The 19,554-nt window shown below is 37.0% G+C and overlaps 1 long non-coding RNA gene across 3 annotated transcripts in view; it reads left to right on the top strand.

The window, feature by feature from the left end:
• The window catches only part of LOC107033495 (uncharacterized), a 43,566-nt gene extending 24,434 nt beyond the window's left edge, over window positions 1–19,132 (top strand). For 2 of the 3 annotated variants that reach the window (XR_012072051.1, XR_012072053.1), the window contains exons 2-4: window positions 10,180–10,333; window positions 16,467–16,559; window positions 17,259–19,132. This is a non-coding gene — a long non-coding RNA (uncharacterized lncRNA). The remainder of the gene's footprint in view (window positions 1–10,179; window positions 10,334–16,466; window positions 16,560–17,258) is intronic. The other variant, XR_012072052.1, reaches the window with a different exon arrangement.
• Window positions 19,133–19,554: the final 422 nt, after the last annotated feature.

Here is a 19,554-nt window from a genome sequence, read left to right as displayed (position 1 = left end):
GAATCTGAGAGCCACAACTCCGTGTACCTGCCATTGACTTATTCTCTGTGCTCTTTCTATATGCTTGGTTAATTGGGCCTTGCAGAGTGTTTTGTAGAACCTGTTGGGAATCAATTGTAATCATAACTGTGCATCAACACGAAAGGGAAAATCTTCTAATCACTAGCTCATGCTGGAGATGTGTCAACGATTGGCCATTCATGATGAAAAATAAGGGAGCCTTTACTTGGAGAAATAAGATTAGGTCAGAATGGGAGAAAATTATACCCAGGAATTATTAGATTTCACCACAAACCCCTGGAATTGCTTGAATTCTGTGATTAGTGAGAACTAATCAGGGCTGAGGAAGAAAAGGAGTCATTGATCGCAACACTCCAAGAGGAAGACCTAATAATAGAGTTAAGATTTGACCACCAAGGCAGACCCAAGCCCCTGGAAGTCCTTGACACAGGCATGCGCAGGGACTCAACGTCCTACCTCCAGCAAGCAAATAGGTCATAGATACGGATATTTTCACAAGAGAATCCTCACGGCTCCCCCATCCCAAACTTTCCCAAGGCTGGCATCGAAGACTCCAGTTTGCTTTCCATGTGGTGATATTTATCACAAGTGAAATCACCATGGAAGTCCAGGCAACAGCCCTCTAGCATTCACTAGTCTAAATGGCAAGAGTTTTAAAATTTGGTGGCAACCTTTAGGCTGGCACTGAACTTTGAGAATTGGATTGAAAGAATCTTGAGGCTTATTTCATGAGAGGTCTCCAGGAAAACCTTATGATTGGTTGTACCCATTGAACTTCATAATCACAACAACTTGCCTCCATCCTTGGACTCAGAGACCCTGGAGGGAAGGACTGAAATGGTCAGGGGCCTTCTTGGTGCTTCTCCTTCTCAGGGGGCCACCTATCAGAAACAGACACATTAGCCCTCGTACTGACAATGGAGGAAATAGGATGGAGAGTTTCATGTGCACCTCACATTACCGTTGCTACAGATATATTGTAATATAATTTACCATGAAATTATGGTACTTAGTAGACCAGCTGTTAGATATTGTTATTTATTAATAAAGCAGCACATATATTACCATAAACATATTATTTTAGTGGTTTGACAACTGTATTTCATTATCTTTGGTATTCTTTGTAATCCTATGTGTTTTATTTTATGTATTTGCAAACATGAACAGGGTTTCATTTTATATTAATTTCATTCATGATACTTGTCACTTTTGTTTTTAATTTAGAGGTGTTTTAAGAATTGGGAGAAAACTAGCAGGTGGAAATAGAGAAATTTTATGTTGTTATAGCCTACTTTTTAATTCTACATTTTGTTTTTTTGTTCTATGGGTATTCTTTTTTTTAATTCTGATAGTATGATTTTCCGTATGCTAATTTGCTTTCTTTAAGAATCCCATTTGAATTAGCAAATAATTATTTGCTTCCCAATGGGAGGCTAGAATGACTCCTGCTGGTTCTATTGCAGAATCAATGATAAGGTGCGTTAATGAGTCTCAGAATCACTCCCAGGAGACTTTTCTTTCTGTGCTGTATCCCGTTGATGTGGCCTCTCCTTTTCACAGCATTGGGAATTTTAACTCAGGTATGATCTGCTTATTAGCTTATTGTCTGTGTCTCCAGATCACATGGAGACACATGGAGGTAGAGATGTGACTTTTAAAAGCATCTCGTATTCAAAGTTCCAAAATCAATAGTAGGATAAGCCCAGAGGTGGTTTGTGTACCACTGTCCTCATTGATATCCTAGGGATAAATGTCAAGAATAGACGTGAAAATTATCTAGTCCAGGAGGCGTAGCCATAAATATTCTCAGGGCTATTTTCATTGGGGAATGTGCTGCAACACTGCTCCTGAGCTCTTTTCTCAGATGGACACAAGCCAGGATGGCATCTCAGAAGCTTGTTCTATCAGACATAACAGTAAAGGAAACTTACACTGGTACTAGTGAAAGTTAATGTTCAAAACAAATAATGAAATGTGTTTGTTTTAGTGTTTATTAACACCTCCCTATGTAGTGAAGAAAATTGTATTTTCACCATATGCTTTTGAGAGTCTATGTAATTTCCTTCTCATTTTTTCTTTTTTTTTTTTTGGTGGGGGGAGGTAATAAGGTTTATTTATTTATTTTTAGAGGAGGTACTGGGGATTGATCCCAGGACCTCATGCATGCTGAGCACATGCTCTACCACTTAAGCTGTCCCCTCCCCCTCTCCCATTTGTCTTGGAATAGTATGAGGTCAGCCCTCCTCCTACTCAACACCTTTGATGAAATACCTGGAGACAAAAGAAAGGATGTAGGGGCAGATTAGTATGTAATGCCATGTAGTTAAGTAGTTCTTCACTATTCGCTTCATCTTTGCTTCGGTCTAGAACCTGAGAGGAAGCTACAAAGATATCTTCTCTGAGATTGACATTACCTGCTGGAAGAGAACTGAGGATGCTAGCATGGTCAAGGTGTGGCATTTCTTGTGGAGAATGCTTCCGTGCTTATTTTTCGAAATTATGTCTCCTTGTATTAGATATATATATATATGTAGAGAGAGACACACCGTCCTTTATAAATATTATGTACTATTTATATTCATTGTAATGGTGCATTAGGTTTATAGATGCTTAAATAAACAACTCACATTTTAATGGAGAGTGATGATGGTGAGGGAATGTTCCCCCCTCTATCTTTTTTTAAATAAAGGACACAAAAGAGTTTCATTCTCAAAAATTTATTAAAATAGTTTTATTTACACAGAGTTCTGTTTGAGTAGATTAATTCCTCTTGCACTATGACAGGTAAAAATACTGTGAAGAAACATAAACACAGTTGCATATGATGGTGCACATCTCTGTGAAAGGCAGTGTCCTGTGTCCCGCAGGGTATTCAGGGACAGTCTCTGCCTTCATGACTTTTGACTCTTATAATGGGGAAGACATAAATGCATAAAAAAAGCTCAAAGCAGAGAGAGGTAAATGACACAGAGAGTTATAGACAAAGAACTTTGAGAGTTCAAAGGAAGATGAACCTAAATTTCAGACCTTAACCCGCAGAAACTAATTTTGAAAGTTTGCAGTATGGCCCCAGAATTTGTAAGAGGCATTTCAGAGCATCTTATGCAGGTAGTCTCCAGATTGCACTTCGAGAAATACTGATCTAGTGGTCTTTTAAACAATAGAGTTCTGCTTTCGTTTGGGTAGCTTTTTATTATTCAGTTTAAGAACTCTATCTTGTAAGCAAGATTTAATATTATCTAGAACATAGCACTTATGCACTATGAAAGCAAAAGTTCTTTGCCACACCTTCTTAAATTACTACAATGTCCACAACTCCTTATCTGCAACCTTTTTGGCTAGGTGCGTTTCAGATTTCAGAATTTTTCTTAGAAAGGTGATAAACAGTCCAACTCTAACACAATTTTAACTTACATTCTTCTGTCAGAATCAAAACTCTTCAGGATTTATAATCTCTCTAATTTTCCCAATTTGACCCTACACTGCAAAATGTTCCAGCGTTTCTTCTGAGCTCTTTCATGTTTTTCTGAAATAATCTACAAATTTAGGTCTAGATTATCAAATTTTATTTATATTTTGCTTCTATTTTCATTGGCTGTAAACCTTAACATTCACTTATACGGCCTTAGTATCAACAATTTTTTTGGATATAATGATGTATTTTTTACTCCCTATTACTTCTTTTATTCCATATATTCCTCTTCTCAGGTTATATTTTATTCTTTCTGGAATACACTCTTGCTTAAATCTTTATTAAAGACTTTATGATGATGAGTTTTATGGAAAACCTTTCTTCTGCCATTACTCTTAAATACTGATTTAGAATAATGGAGAACACTAGGTCAGAATTTCCCACAGAAACTTAAAGATGTTATTCTTTCAAACTCTTGTGTCCTGTGTTTCAGATGAGAAGTTTGAAGTCAGTCTGGCTCTTTCTCTGTTACACTTTTTTATTCTCTCTGAGTAATTTAGTATATTCATTTTGTGTTTGAAGTTTTACTAGGACTTTTATAGATATTTTAAAAATTATTTTTCTTCCTCACCATCTGGTAGACAGACCTTTCTAATCTGAATGCTCAAGGCTTTTTCCAACACAAAATATTTTCTATTCTTTAATTTTTTTCTTCATTCAATTCTTCCTGAAACTGAGACTTTACAGACCCAGGAAAAGACCTCTGTGTCTTTTCTCTTTTTTCTAATGCTTTCTTCTTTTTTCTTCTGCATATTCTGCAAGAATAAAGTAGTAGATATTCCTGCTCACTAATTCTGTCTTCAGTAGGGTCCATTCTGCTATTCAGCCCTCCACTGAGTTTAGTTTTATGTTTCAGGAATTGTATTTTGAATTTCCAAAATTCCTAAGTGCTTATTAATTCACAGCAAATTTTTTCCCTTGTTAAAATATCCTGTCAAATCTCTTTCATATTACCAGCTATATTCTTCTTCTGTTCCCTGTATTGACTCAACTTCTGTGAGAATTAGTTCTGTTTATTGAGTTTAATTAATTTTTCCATTAGCAACTCTTTCTTTAACTCTATTTTTGAGCTTGGGCATATTTCAGGGTTCTTATAACATTTCCTTCTTTCTCATATGAAGTTGAGAATTGTTCATTTCTGTTGAGTTTTTGCCATCAGTCCATTCCCTCTGTTTTGTATCCTCCAGAAATCCCTTAGGGTTTTTGAATTATGGTGGCACACCTTCAGGCCTGCAATACACAGGTGTAAGTTTATGGTTGTATGTGTCTCTTGCTATTAATAAAGGGTTATGTTATTTCCCATTTGGTTATTGCTTCTTGCACATATATGGCTTGAAATCCCACAAGGAGGAGAGGTGAGCACTGGGACAGGATTGTTGGATACTTGGAAGTAGTATTAGCATATGAAACCCCACTTTCCCCAAACCGGTACTAAATGATATCCAGTGTCTGCTCATGTAGGTATCTTCATAAGAACTGGTATTTAGGCCAAAGTACCATGTAGGGAGGTTTTTGGTGCCCTGTGACAGCTGACATTGTAACTTGAGTTAATATTAGATTTTCAGGAAAAGAGGTCCTTTTAGAGTCAGAAAATGTTCATCTCAAGACAGAGCTTCAATATACAGGTGTTTTAGGTCCTGGTACTGGGGTAATTTGTTGTTGTTACTAGAGCTTGTGTTCCCCTTCATTGTATTACTTAGTCATGACCGTGGGCCAGTCACATTTTAAACTGTAAAAGCCTTTTGAGTCCTGAGGACTAGAGAACACTAGAGGGAAACATTTGGAATTCAAATTCTTAGTGCTTGGCATGGGTGGGTAGCACTAGAATGGAGGTTCCAAATCTAGTTTCTCTTTATGCTATTTTGAAGAAGATACAAGAAAAGGGAACTCACTGTGGAATTCAGCTTTGGATTCATGTGGCTTGTACTTAGGTCCTGGAAATCACTACCCTGGCCCTCACCATCATGGTCTCCACCAGCATATTGCCTCACAGTGCTTCTAACTTGTTCATTTCATAAGCTCAAATCATAGCTGTGAGCTAAGTTTGTGGGTTCAGCTGTGGTGGGATGGGATTAGGGGTTGGCATGAAAGGTGATTTTGTTTCAAACAGACATTTAAAGAGAAATGAAAACCCTTATTAGTCAAGTTGATATAGAGAAAGAAATTCAGTGAGATTATTAAAAATCTAAGAGCTAAAAAGGAAATTTAAAAACTTGTACCCAAACACTGTGCCTCCAAGAATCAGATTTGCTTCAAAACTCAAAAAGGAATGTGATCATCTCATAAAATTGGGTGTTGGTCTTGTATTCAGAACAGGAAGAATATGAAACATGTTTTCTATTTTTTCTGTCTCCTGTTTCTTTGCCTACCCACCTTTCCCTAAGAAAACATTGTCTCTGTTATGTTCTTTGACTGACAACAGCAATGCAGTCTGGATCATACCATATGCTGGGATCTAGAGACATAACTTTGCTTGGGAATAAACTGCTGTCACAACTGGTATTCACATGTGGTTTGTGAATGTAGGCTGATTCATTGATGTTCTTGTATGTCCTACTGACCCTACAAATTTCAGAAAACCAGAGCGTTGAGACCAGTGGGTCTAAATTAATCTAATTTTAGAGGGCTTTGTGGGAGCTCCACCCGTCCCAGTGGAAGATGTTCCAGGCCACCACTGCGAAAAAAAGGAATTGAGATGCCATGTGAATGCACCAATTCCAACTGGCCAAGAGTGAACAAAATAAGAAACGAGGATGGTGAGAATAATGGACTATAATATCTTTCAGACTTTAATTTCAACAAAAGGAGCAGGGATTTGTTTTAGGACTTCAGTTTCTCTCTAGCAAATTAAATGGGAGAAAATTCACATTTTGCAGATTGGGGGTATTCTTTGTTGTTTTACATAGACTTGAGGTATAAACTCTGGTGAGCCAGTCTGAACATCGTGATTATGCATAAAGGATGGAAAATAGAATAGAAGGTGAATTTCTTGCTTTGAGTGACAGAATGCGAAGAGGCAGTTACCTTAAGATACATCTTGCTAACATATGCTCAAAACAAGTCAAGATGAAGCGCAGAGGCTCACAGACGTAGTTCAAAGCTATGGTGCCTTGATGCTGAGATGCTGAGTGTAGTTCTCTGGGAAAAAGCTTGGTGGTGCCACTCTCAGTACTCAGAGTACACGCTACCTCTGCCTCTATCAGGGATCCCTGCAAGACAAACACTGACACTCTTCATTTTTTGCTTTTTTTTTTTTTTTGCAAAGTCCTCAGATTTTTTCTGTAAAGGAAAACAGGAACTAATATAGGTCTTTCGTAAAAGTGAAACGGCTTAAAGCAAACTTTTGAAGTGGGGGATATCTTTAATAATAAAGGAAAGAAAACAGGAAATGAAGGAGAACTGATAACAAGTGTGGATGTAGACCATTCAGATTTCAATACTCTATGAGAGGTCTACAAACTTTTTCTGTAAAGAGACAGACAGAAAACATCCCTTACTTTGTGGGCCATAGGTTTTGCCATTGTCACAGTGACTCAGTTCTGCCACCATAGTGTGAAAGGAGCCACAGATAACACATAAGCCAACAGGTGGGGCTGTATTCCAGTAAAAGTTTATTTAAAAAAACAAGTGGTAGGTGGGTTTGGTCTGCTAGTGATAGTTTGCTGATTCCTGCTTTACTTTATACTAGGAGGCGATAGTAGTGAAGTTAAGATTGTAGGACATTGCTAAGCTAAGGCTGTCTGGTCCTGCTTTGGGGGGAAACATTTCAGGATGACCATTAACCATTACCATTACCATTAATTGTCCCGATTATTATTCTTTTTTACTGCTATCCTAACACTTAATGACATGCTCTACTTGTCTGTTTCCTTGAAGTGCCTGTAGATACCTTTAATGTCTACGTCCCTGTGCCTGGCTTCGTGCTTGCCCTATAGCAGAGATTCAGTAAGTGTTCTTCGGATAAATGAAGGAATCCTGGAATGTATTATGGATACACAAAGAACTTTATCAGTTAGACTAGAGATACAACTATTAGATGTGGTGTCTATAACCTAGAAAATAATGCAAAGATGTATAAATAAAAAGTTAATAAGCTCTCCCATCCCATCCATCCCCACCACACTTGGCTCCCCGAGGTAACCCCTGTTCATGTCTGGTTGTATCGCTCCATGCTCTTCTTCATGTTCATACAACTTTATACAAACACAGAGACACATTATGTAGTTTTTCATATTGTTTGTTATTATTCACATTGTCTTACTTTCCATTTCTCTGCAACTTGTAAGCTAGTACAGGGATAAAAAGCACAGATTATGGAGTCAAACTGATTAGGCTTAAATTCTGACTCCTTGCTAACTAGCTCTGATATCTTTGGAAAATTATTTAACTACCTTTGTGCTCAGTTTTCTTATCTATAAAATGAAGTAGGAGAAATAATAGTTCTCATTATTTAAGATGATAAAATGTACAGCACAGAGCTGACAAATACATAGTAAACATTCTAAAAGTTCTAGCTACTATACTTACCATCAATAAATAGGGACTGAACCCACTTTTAAATATAGCTGTATAATATTCCACAGGACAGAAGTACCAGCATTCATTTGATCATTCCTAATAAAGGCCATTGATTGTTTCCAGTCTTGTGAGTGCTATAAATATTGCTACAATGAACATTTTGGGACTTAAATATTTGTGCTTTTACTTCCATGGGATAGATTACTCAAAGAGGGATTGTTAAGTCAATTTACTTGAATAGATCTAGACCTGGCGTAGGAGGTAGGTGTATCAGTCTCCATGGAACTGGGTCTCAGAGATTAACTACTGCAATCCTAGCCTGTTTGAGGAACTTGGATGGAGACCAGACAGCCATTCTCCATAGCTAGAGGTCACATGAGCTGACGTAAGTCGTATGTCCATCTTACTTTTGGTTAGGAGTTTAGATCGGTTCTTTTGATCTGGGGTTCAAGCACCTAGTGACTAAGAACTTTGTCTTTTCTCTGAAAAAGCGTGAAAAGTCCTCTGAAAAGAAGTTCTGAAAACTTCTTTTATTTTTATAACCATGTAGGTGAGAGTGTCAAAGAAATACCCATTAATGAAATCACACTGGAGCCATCAGTTTCTTCAGCTTAGAAAGGTGGCTGTATAAAATAAAAAACACAGAAAGAAATAATAGGTCAATCCTCTACAAATTGGGCATCCCGTGTTCTTTCATATCTAATGCCCTAGGTGACTCAGTTCTTTACTGATCTTCCACTTGGGAATCTATTGGTAATTCCAACAACCCTGCATGAAAATGTCTGCTGCCCAGTACAAGATCTAGGTCCCATGTTTCTTCAGCGGAATAGGCTGTCTCCTTTCTAAACTGGGTTCTTCTCGTTCCTTATTTTTCATTTCCCCTTTCTGTTACATTTAGACCTCAGACCTTTGGATAGGTTCACAGTACCACCCCTGAGATTTAGAAATAGATTACTTTCAAATTGCCATTTCCTGATTTCCCAAGCACTGAGCACTTCCAAAGTTCCTAAAACAAAATATGTATTATTCCTTGACATGTTCTTGCTTATCACTGATCATCCTTTCTAAAAAAATTTTTTTTAATATTTTTTGCTCCCCTTCTGTGGGAAAAAAGGATCTGGCTTCCTTCTGCTACTTTCTAGTGGAAATGAATGCCAGTGTGCCTCCCAAAATAAACAGGCCTCAGGCATCCATGAACACAGAAAAGCACTCAACCATACAGAGCTATTTGAATCTGTACTCAGCAGCCTTTTTTTTTTTTTTTTTTTGGTCAGTGTGAAAACAAAACAAAACAAAGAGGCCAAGTCCTTAGTCTTTATGAGTTACTCCCAGCAGCCTTTTGTCAGTCTGAAACTGGAGAACATGGGGCAACAGATATAAACAGTATGAGGGGAAAGGAACAATTCTAACAAACTGGTTTACTTTAGTATTTTCTGTCAGATGCTTCAACAGCAACAATGAGGCTTTTGGAAACTTGGCAGAGCCCTAAAAATGGACTGATAATATTGCAGTTGTCTTAAAATAATTTCTGTGGGGGGTTGTTTTTTGTTTAAACTGCTTGTTATCCTGACCTCTTTTCTACTCTGACTCTCACTTCAGACTCTGACCACATTCTACATAAACGTATTTTTTGAAAATTTTTTTGAAACCATGAACTGTTTTTTGATCTGTCTTACTGACTTTGCACACTTTTTAATTCTTTTTTTTTTCTGGTGGGGGGCAGTTAGATAATTAGATTTATTTATTTATTTTTTAATGGAGGTACTGAGGATTGAACCCAGGACCTCATGCATGCTAAGCACATGCTCAACCCCTGAGCTGTACACTCACCCTCATACCTGTATTTTTTTAACTAACTTATTTGCAATTCTAGTTTCTGGCCTTGGAAGTAGAAGAGAGAAAGGTTACAAGGCTGCTCAGGCTACTCCCACAACTCGAAGAGCACACCTTCTGAGAAAGACCATTTCAGAAAGCTCCTTAGGTTAGGTCTCTTTCCCAGATGTCTTTGTCCCTGGCCAATTGTCCGAACTATAGATTGACGTGGTCGCTCTTTCGAAATACAGTCAAATGGGCTACGCCAAATTTTCTAACTTCCTGTGAAAAGACAAACTCTTACTTATGCCAAATGATTCCTATCTTATCTTTTTCTAATTTCCTTGCTGTTCCAGGCCAAGATATACAGACCTAAGATGGATGTAGCCTGTCACACACAGGAGTAAAATGTCCATATTAAAAGACACTGCCTTTCAAAAGGAGTTTAAAACACCCTGTTGAAAACAAACAAAACAGAAGGATTAAAATAAAAGGAAGGGCAAAGTCATGGTAAGTAAAGACTAATAAAAATAAGGCATATGATAATATTTAGTTAAACCTACCAGAGTTAAAAAGTAAATAAGTAGGTTAAACTAAGAAGTGTTTATTGAGAAAAGGTAAAATCCTCCAAGAAAATAAAAGAGTTATAAATCTTTATGCCTCAATAACATAAACCTAAAGGGAATACGGCTATAATGATAAAAGAAAATTAAAAATGCATGATGACAGTGGCAAACTGTATCATAACTCTATTGTCCTTGGCAAACCAAATACTCAGAATTTAACTAAGAATACAAAACTTTGCAAATTTAAGTATCCAATCAGTAAGAATGACTTAATAGATATATTGTTAACTATGTTCCCAATGAAAGGAAAATAACATTTTTTCTAAGAGCTGTGAATAATAAATAGCTTTGGACCAAATATTAGATCACAAATGAAATCTCAATAAATTCTAGAGAAATGTACTAGATTGTATTCTTTGATCATAATTAAATTTTAAACATTTAATTAATATTAAAAGGTAGCTATATGTGTGTGTTTGTCACACAACTAGAATAAAGAAAGTTTTAAAAGTGAGTCTTGCTTTAGAGATTTTAAAAGTTAAAATTAGAAATAAATTAGAAATAAGTGATTATGAGAAGTCCATATACGGTCAATAAGAATGTAGCCAAAGATACAGACAGCAACACAGATTTCAATGTGCAGGGTGTTTTCTCAGGATGAATCCCTGTGGAAGGGAGAAGACAGGAAGACTGGGCAGAGAGAGGCCTGTCAGCAGTCTCCTGCATTAGACCCAAAGGGTTGGACCATTTTACCCCTGCCTTGATTAATCACTGGATTTGGGGCAACCTGGGAAGGGTATGCTCTTGGCTGAGGCAGCTCTCTGTAGCTGAGGGAAACCCTGAAAGAACTGAGAGCTGTAACAACAGATTCCCTTCCTTGAAAGGAAATCTGGACAGTGTCTCCTTACCTGCTATAACTTGATGAAAAAAAAAAAAACACAGTGACTCAGAATCATCTCTGAAAGTTTGGCACGGTGGTCACTAATACCACGACTGTTCGTCATAGCAAATGTAAACAAAGCAATAAAAGAAGAAAGTAAAACTGGTAAGAGGTTTACATATAAGTAAGGCAACATTATTATTTGCTGGCAATATGACTGCATATGGATAAAATGTAAGAAAATCAATAACATAAAAGGGTATTTGTTCTGTAAGATAAGCAGAATACAAAATCAACAGACACAACTTAGTAGCTTTTCTAAACATCCATACTCCTAGTTATCATCTGAAAAAAATTTAAGTCGATTCAAATATAAAAGTGAAAAATAAAGCTATAATAAATGTTTATAAATAAAATGTTGAAGTAACAGGGTAAACTGAACTAATATAGACCCCCCTCCCTCAACCACAAGCACATTAAACTGCTGGTCAGAATATGAATAAAAAATTAAGCACTTACCAGAGCTCAAAACAAAGGGGAGAGCTCTGATGAAACCTGGTCTCTCTGGGCTGCACATTTGGAATTGAGCTCCCACCAGCCTAGAGGAAACAGAGCACAATGCAAATACAGGCAGAACGACAGTTCCCACATGAATGGCATTCCCTGGAGGTGTGCAACAAAACAGCCTGATTGAGAAGGATAAATCCCGGAAAAAAACAGGTCTCTGGAAGGGCTGCCACTTCTAGAAAAGGAAAACTAAAAAAACCATGCCCACTGGTTCTGGGAAGCCAAAAAGAGGATTTGACTCCATGAGCCTCAAGCTAGAAATCAAACATGTCTCTGTAAGATGTCAAAGCCTCATGTCTGGACCATGCATAACATGGAATTAACATTTATATTACACATTTAATACAGCATTTCCCACACTGAAATATTAATGTAAAAACAGGTCTCAGTGAAAACTCTTGGGAATCACAGCTGAAGCAAACATTTGAACAAACAAAACCATAGACCACTTTTACAATTCTGTATAAAACTCCCTACAGGGAAAAAAAGTCCCCTATGAAGATTTGCTCATTATCAGAAAATTTCAAGGCACATGAGGAAGTGATCAACTCTGAGACAGTCGGCAGATGTCCCTTATGACCCTGAAAATATAAAAAATAAAACAATCTGAACAATTCTTTGGAATAAATATTTATTTACTAATATTTACAGAATTAGATTATTCTAAATGAATAGATACAATGGCAGATATTGTTGATTGTGTACCAAATAGCAATTCCTCCAAATTTCCTTCTTATTGCTCAGTGTTACTTTTGTTTACATCATAAGCAGCCATATGTATCAGGGGATTCTGGGCTTCTCCTCAGCCTTAGGTGCCAAATTATAATTGGTATTAATCAGTCATGGTAATTCCATTGCCTTTCTGCCTTTCTGCCTTTCTTTCTTCCTTTCTTCCTTTCTTTCTTTCTTTCTTTCTTTCTTTCTTTCTTTCTTTCTTTCTTTCTTTCTTTCTTTCTTTCTGTCTTTCTTTCTTCCTTCCTTCCTTCCTTCCTTCCTTCCTTCCTTTCTTTCTTCCTTTCTTTCTCCTTCTTCCTTTTTTTCCTCCTTCTTCCTTTTTTTTTTTTACTGTACATGTTTTTTATTTCTAAACATTGGAAATCATCCTAACATGTATTTTTACCAAACAGAGAGGAAAGAGGAGCCTGGGAGGACCTAACACTTTTTTTTTAGTTGAAGTATAATCGCTTGACTATACTTCAACTATATAATGTTGTGTCAATTTCTGGTTTACAGCATAATGTCCCAGTCATACATATACATACATATCCCATTGTCTTCCAATTTAAGAAGGGCATGTGGCTCAATTCTGATCAACAAGACACAAGGGAAAACCTGCTGCTTTTGACAGTCTTCATTGAGCAAATAAAGGGATATTTGAAGGGGTATTCTCCTTTCTGCCACTGGACAATCTGCATGAGAATGAGGTGCTTAGAGCTGCTGTAGTCATTTTGTGACCATAAGGGGAAAGGCTGAGGACAAAAGCCAAATACTTAGGATGGAAAGCAGAAACACAGAAAGATCCTGGATCCTTGATGATATTACTGATCCACTGAATCTGACTACTATGGAGCTCCCCAGTCTCTGCATTTTCTGTTATATGGGATAAACTTCTTACACTTTTAACAGTTTACAATGGGCCTTCTTACTTACAGCCCAGATCAAATCAACTGATTGTACCAAGAAAAAGAAAAAGAAAGAAAGAGGAAAGGAAGGACGGAAGGAAAGAGGAAGAAAGAAAGGAAGAAAACAAGCATGTTGGAAAAGAACCAAATAATTTTTCTAGAAGTGAAAAATGTAAATACGGAAGTTACAAACTTATTGAACCGGCTAAACAGCAGATGAGACACAGCTGAAGTGACAATTAGTGAAATAGATTAAAGATCTGAGAAATCATGCAAAGTGAAATCTACAATAAGAGAAATACAAAAAAGAATGATAGAATGAAATGGTCTAATTCATATCTAATTTCTCCAAAAGAAGAAAATAAAGAGAATGATGGATAAGAGGCAATATTTGCTTATTTAATAAGGAGGAATTTTCAATAATTGATGAAACACATCAATTCTCAAATGAGAGAAAAACAATAAATCCTGAGCAGGACAAGCAAAGTAACTCCTCAATGTACACATTACAGTAAAAGAGAAAAGAAAAGAGGAAAACCTGAAAAGTGATCACAGAATAAAGCAGGATTATCTATAATGAAAAACACAATGACCCCCTCCGCAACAACTATCTCCCTAAATCCGCATACCACTGGCCTACTTCCAGAACTCTTACCAGCACCCAGATTTTGTTCAAGTACTGGATGGAGATTTCTTGATCTAACATAGGGGGAGGGTTTTCACCAGTAAAAATCTAAATTTCTAGTGTGATGAGGCACTTGGTACCTGACTAATATTACTAAGGTGAAAAAAAAAATGAACATGTAATTAGTTATTTTTAGACACTATTCAATAGACCTGTCAGGACTGAGAGAATGTGGCCCCTGAGAAAATGGAAACAAATGAAATGAGGTCCATAAACGCCTTGAATTTCTGGATGGACAGGCTTTCTACATGGTGGTGCTGGGATGGGTAAACCAAGCAGAGCATAGTAATCTCAATGAAGTGAAGAGACAGGACCAGCATTCAGGGATCCGGAGGTGGCGGGAATTTGCCTGGAAGGCTAATGTAGAGAACAAAGCTATGTAGAGAAGATCCAGAAATCTGCATAGCAGATCCCTTGAATATGGAATAAATACGAGGCTATTCATTAACAGAGTTAAACTTTATAAGGCCAAAGGGAATTACTACCAGAGAAAGAACAACTACCAGAGTGCTGTGATGTGCATCCTCCAAGGATGGCACAGGGATGGGAGGTGTTTGAGTACTGATCAGTACTCTCTGAGTAGAGAGAACTTATTGAGTACCTAGAGCATATAGTAGAGACCTGTTAAAAGCCACAATTTAGGAATATGTCTAATCTAGCACTAGGAGGAAAAAAGCCACTTTAGACTTTGCCAAATCTTATAAAGAAGACTTGGAAAGATTAAGCTAATTTTCAAGTAAATTGCTTGCCTTCCAGTACAAAGCCCAATACTCTATAAAGGAGACAACAGAATTTAGATACTTAAGAAATATCAGCTAATATCTAGCATCCAATAAAAAATTTCTAGATGTGAAGAAACAGGAAAATTTAGCTTATAATGAGGAAAAATATCAATCAGTAAAAAAATACCTAGAAAAATCAGAGATGGTGAATGAGCAAATGAAGATTTAAAGCAAGGTCAAAGTTTAAAAGGAAAATAAACACAATGAGGGAATAAATAAGAAGAAATTAAAAACAAAAGTGATTTGAAAAAACTGGAAATTCCAGAACTGAAACTATGAGAGCATGGTCCTGCTGACATCTTGATTTCAGACTTCTAGCCTCCAGAACTTTGAAACGATAAACGTTTAATTTTAATCCACCCAGTTTTGAGTACTTAGTTACAGCAGCTCTAGGAAACAGGTAACACCAGTCTTTTGGAAGTCCAGGTCCAAGAGGTGACAATCACTCCCAGGAAGCCAAGGCCTGAGTTACTGGGAGAGTAACTTAGGCTCAAAGTATCTCGAGGCCAAGGTGAGAGAGATGGGACAGCAGGATGGTGGGGGAGCAGACAGCTCTGCCTGGTGCCTCCACTCCCCTTAGTCCACAGCAGTTCCCTCCGGCCTGTCTGAAGGCAGGCGAGGGGGCTTCACCCAACTCTACCTTGCTTCTCTCCTCTCCCCTCCCTGCCTCCACTGTCACTACCCACTGCCACAGCCACCGGTGCCTATATTTTTAAACAAAATGTAACTAAAAGAGTATAAATAGCTCGGTGTGGCTTTTATTCTGTGATGCTTATAAGGGTGTTTTTGGCATTCATGGAGTTACATGTCCATTCATTCAGCTGTCAAAACTGAAAGATAAATATCACTCAAGAGAGTGTTCATGTCTGAAAAAATGCAACATAATAAGTCAAGTGAAAAATGGCTCAGACCTAAATGTTCTAAGCATTCTGGGAAGCATGTGTACATTTTAAAACTGATTGCTGTTTTAATTCTCTGTGTATGATATTCAGGGCTTTAAAAATTTTTTACTGATTTCCTTGATGAAGAGTTTAGCAAATGCAGAAATTGAATCTTAATTTCTGAATGCTTTGATTGCTTCTAATTGCCTTTTGTTTTTCCACGTGTCTCAGCTTAACATCACAGAAAGCTTTTGAATCATTAGCTCTGGAAACATAAGACCGTCACTTAATCACACAATAAGTGAATCTCAGGCATCCGGCCAGCCAAGGAACCTGGCCTGGAAGTGTCTTTTGTAAGGCTCAACTGGGAGATTCATCTGTCTTCGGCCACACACATCATTTCTCATCTTAGTGGAAAATTTCTGGATGCCCTCACAGCTATAAATTTCCAGCCTAGTATGGAAATTCATTGCCCCATCCACAACTGAACAGTCTTGGGAATGGAAGAAGCTTTGAGCCATAGTCACTTTCTGAAACAAGGGATTTTTGAAGGTCTCATCTCGCCAACCTCCTCTCCTCCCTCTCTGCACCCAGCAGCAGTAATGGTGTAATGCAGGGAGAGCCTTAAAATGACGCGTGTCTCTGTTTCTTCACCTACAGATGGAGGAAATAATTTCAACCTCAAATGGCAGTGATAAGAACAAACAAGATGATATATATATATGAAGCACATAGCCTGTTTCTCCGCACTCGGTAAGCACACCTGGAATGGTACCTATTAATGTTGTTGCTACTGTTGTTTCTAATTGTGCTACATGCCCAAGCATCAGTGGAAATCTTTGAATCTCATCAGTGGAAGGGAGTTTTACAATTCTGTTACCCAGTCCACTTTACAGGTAAAGAAACTCATCTATCTGTAAAATATCCAAGAGGACACACCCTTGTCCAAGGTTGTATGTAACGGCTGGTATTGATTTGCAGAGCTGAGGTCTCTTGATTTTCAGACCAGAGTTCATTTTACTAGAAATGCTCAAGTACTCTGGTATTCTTCAGTATGTGCAAAATTATCCATCCTGCTTTCATATTTTTCGGATCACTTAAAATTTTAGTTCTTGCTTGCGGTCATGTGAACCTTAGGCTAACCAATATACTCATCTGAAAAAAATCTGAAAACAGTGCAACATAATTAGAAGATGAAAAACCTAATGGAAGATAAATATTTTGAAAATGGTTCCAAGAGTATAAAATAACTAGAAAAAATACATAGGCAAAGAAGTATTGTAGGAGAATAATGATTTTGTGATAAACGATGGTAGTTTTCTTTTGAATTTTCTAAAGGAATTTTTCCAGAAAAAAAAAAAAAACGTTTGATGCAAAGTCGAAAATATACTCTTCATGAGTGTATGTTTATATTACAAACATTTTTTTTAAGTTTTCCTTTTTTTCTTAAAGTTTCAGCTAAACAAGGGTGAAGGTTTTGGAGAAGGGAAGGAGGCAAGAGATACTCAGTGCTGTTTTACCTCTGCGACAAAGGGAGTTTACCAAGAAACAGAAGGTGGATGCCACACTGCTGGGTGGCAGGTACCACGATTCCATTGCTGGAAGGACTTCCACTGAAGCCCAGACCAAAAGAGGGAATTAAGTAAGTGATTCTTGCTGATAGCTGCATCCTTTGCTGGGAGTTGAGGAGAAGCGTTCCTCTCTTGTGCTAGTTCAAGTTCAGCATCGCCTCAGCTTTGTTCTCTTGGGCCTCCAGCCTCTTGCCCCTAGTGTTACCCACCCACCCCTGACCTGGGAGAGTGTAGCCCAGGAAACGTAGTGAATACATGAGAACAAGAGGAGTACTGCTGTGGTTACTTGGATCAAATTAAGTAAGGTTAAGTAAGATTCCTTTTGTTCTTATTTACATAAGCAAAATGTGCTTACTACAGATAATACAAATAATATGAAAAAAAGTGAAAAACCAAACCCTCGCTCACAGCACACGATATCCTGCTTTTTTTCACTTGACCATATGTCTTGGAGCTCTGCTAAGTAGTAAATGAAAATCTGCCTCATTTTTTCAATCATCATATAGTATTCCACAGTATAAATGAACCACATTTCATTTAACCATTCTCTAATTGAGGGAAATTTCTGTCTTTTTCCAATTTTTCTTTATTATAAATAAAGCTGCAGTGACTATCCGTGTTTTATTTTGTGAACATCTGTGAATATTTCAGAAGAATCGATTCTTAGAAATGGAATTAAGAACTCCAAGAATATGCTTATCTTAAATTTTGATAGGTAGTTCTAAGTTGTCATCAGAAAAGATTATACCAATTTACACTCTTACAAACTGTGTATGAAATTGCCCATTTCCACCTGATAATACTGGTGTCAGTCTATTGAATTGTTAACAGCCTGATGGGTTATAAAGTATATCTTGTTTATTTTGCATTTCCTTTATTATTTTTGAGATTGAGTATCTTCTATATTTTATTAATATTTTAATTTTTCAATGAATTATCTCTTCATTTCTTTTTTCCAGTTTTACATTTTATGTCTTAATAATTTGGGGAGCTTTTAATAAATTTTATATATTATACTTTGTTTTACATATTTTACAAAGACTTTTCACTGGAGCCTTTTATTTTGGTGTCTTATTTCATAAAGAACTTTTAATATTTTGAAATAAGATCTTTTCATTAATGGCGCCTGGAATTTGTGTCTTTCTGAGAAGGCCTTCACCATCCCCTAAAATTACAAAAACTGATGTACTATATTTTAATCTAATTCCTTTCTGATTTTTTTTTCAGTTAGTGTTTAGAGTTTAATCCATTTGGATTTTGTGTGTATGATGTGATATTAGAAACTAAATGAATCTTTTCAGGATTTCCAACCCTCTCAATACAATTTTTCAAGTCTTTCCTTTTTGCTATGATTTGAAATGCTCCCTTTTTATATTCTAAATGTCCCTTTGTTCCTGAATTGTTCTTTCTGGTTCCATTTGCCCATTACTTTATTCTGAATCAATACAGCATTCTTTAATTTACATAAACTTGGTATATTCTGAAAACTGAAAAGTCAGTTTCTTCCTCATTTTTTTTCTTTAATTTTTTTGCTTGTTTTTGTGCGTTTACTCTTCCACAGGAACTGTAAAATCAGCTTATCAAGTTCAACAAATCTGTTAGGATTTGTACTGGGATTACATTGAATTTATGGAGTAATTTGCAAAATTGACGTCTTTGAAATATCAACTCTTTCATCCAGAACCGTGTAGTTTTCCATCTAGTCAGGTCTTCTTTTGTATCTTCAATAAAATGTTACCGTTTTCTTCATGTGGACTTCGCAGTTCTTGTTGGTTTATTCCAGGTGATTTTTTTTAAGCTTTTGTTGTTGCTGGGAATGGGATCTTTCAGTTTTCTTTTTCTAAAGAGAAAAGCAAATGAGTGTGAAAAGAAAGTGAGAGCTGAAAAAACAGGAGGGAGAAGAAGAAGAAAAAGAGAAATTTGAAAGGTAAGGTGAGACGATGCAGAAAGGAGACAGGGAGGAGAAAATGTGATTTTTATTGAGTACCTATTATGTGACATGCCCTGTGGCAGAAGCGTTCACAAGCACCATTTCATGCACTCTTCCCACCTGGTGGCTTGTCTGAGAAAAAAATGAAATTTGCCAAGGTCAGCAAGGGAGAAGGGAACAGGAAGTGGACAGAGAACAGATTTGGAGTGGAATCTGGGAACTGGTCCCAGCTGTGTAATTTTGCTCC

Source organism: Vicugna pacos, chromosome 4 (genome assembly GCF_048564905.1).
Source record: "Vicugna pacos chromosome 4, VicPac4, whole genome shotgun sequence".
Lineage (NCBI taxonomy): Eukaryota > Metazoa > Chordata > Mammalia > Artiodactyla > Camelidae > Vicugna > Vicugna pacos.
The sequence above is the reverse complement of the archived record's forward strand: the minus strand, read 5'-3'. Positions and strand labels throughout refer to the sequence as shown.